The sequence below is a fragment of the Nanorana parkeri genome, unplaced genomic scaffold (genome assembly GCF_000935625.1).
Source record: "Nanorana parkeri isolate BGI_ZX_2015 unplaced genomic scaffold, ASM93562v1 scaffold284, whole genome shotgun sequence".
In the NCBI taxonomy this organism is placed as follows: Eukaryota; Metazoa; Chordata; class Amphibia; order Anura; family Dicroglossidae; genus Nanorana; species Nanorana parkeri.
Window position 1 is genome coordinate 1002024 of NW_017306552.1, and position 1662 is coordinate 1003685.

A 1662-nucleotide genomic window follows, 5' to 3' on the forward strand; every position below is an offset into this window, starting at 1 on the left:
CAGCCATTCACTGACGCCGCACCTCAGCCGGCCAATCAGACCCGCAGTCGGCCACGCCTACCTCCACACCCCTTCGCCTATCGGGCATCTCGATGCATTCTTAGCGTAGCTGCGGCAAGCACCAGTGACGTCATCAGGCAAGAGCCCATGAGATGTGACTGCAACGGCAGCCGGCTGGCGGCCATTTCTAGTTAGGGAGCTAGATTTTTGCGGCGCCTCTGGAAATTGTATCATATGTGTCAAGGGACGCATTTTTAGTGTTGCAAAGCGCGCCTGAAGCATTGGGGTCATTTTTTTTTCCTGTACCGTTACTTTACATAGACTGGCCTGTTTATCTAGGAAAGGAGCATTGGTTTCCTAGATAAACAGGCGCGAAGGGAACATGTGCGAGTTAGTTATTAAAATCAATTGTAGCATTTTAAGGTGGAAACGGGACGGGGAAAATAGGAATAGATCGATTTTTGCCAGCAACAAAGATGGCCGCCACAGCAGGCGGTTTAGCAGCACGTGATGTGGGCGTGCTGGGTTAATAGAGTGCCCGGAGTTGGTGACGTCACTCCAGGTCAATTTAATATCCCGTTACTTAAAGGGGCAGGCACGCAAATTTGATCAGCCTTGTGAGCAATTCAGAAATGAAAAGTGAAGCTGTCCAATGAGAGCTATTCGGCTAGTGATAACAATTTAATTACATCTGAACTCCGGCCTTCCCTTCAATCGATCGTGTTTACGTCCGATATTCGTAAGGTTGATGGGCAGTGTACAACTGTAAATACTGTACAATCGATTGACTTTTGACAACCAGCAGGTTAGAAAACTTACCGTACGAAAAAATAAGTGCGGTCGATATCCGCATTTCGTCCAGGTGCTTTCTTTTAATTACTGCTGATTCAGCCTCACAATTATCGGGGCAGGATGGGGCCACCGTACAACGGTTCAATCATCGGACGAAAAGTTTAGTCCGATGATCACAAGGTGTATGGGCAGCTTAAGGCTGGGTTCACACCTAGGCGCATCGAATATGCGCGTTGTCGCGCGTTTCTACTGCGATTCGCGGTTTTAAAAAACACGCGACAAACGCGCGTTTCCGAGGGCTACTTGGCTCTATCCCAATGGAAACGCGCGACAAAAACGTCCCAAAGAAGCTCCTGTACTTCTTTGGGCGTAGGGCGTTTTGTAGCACGTTCATACGGCCTGTAATACGCCCAGGTGTGAACCATACCCATAGGAAATAATGGGATTTCAGTGTTTGAGCGTTTTGCAGAGCGTTCAAATGTGCTACAAAACGCCCATGTGTGAACCAGGCCTAAGAGTGCATTTGAAGCTGCAGCAAGTCAGATAGAGCCTGCCTCATTTCCTGACTGGAGGACATCCAGCATCATCTAGCCTTTTCCTCCCCAGCCTGACTGTCCCTGGCCCGCCCTTTTCATTTATTTGATTTTACTTTTTAAAAAGTGCTCTTTTTTTGTCCTGGATAGGTTTGGGAAGGGTTAGAACCTCTGCTAAGTCTTTGCTGTTGTCTGTCTCTCCTTCCGAGATGTTTCACTCAGGTCCTTTTCCAGTGAAAATGATGTCACCAAAATAGGAAGTGACAGGAAATCTCCCACAGAGAGCAGTGACTTCCTTCCTTACTTTGTATGGGAGGGGGGGGGGGGGGGGCGAACA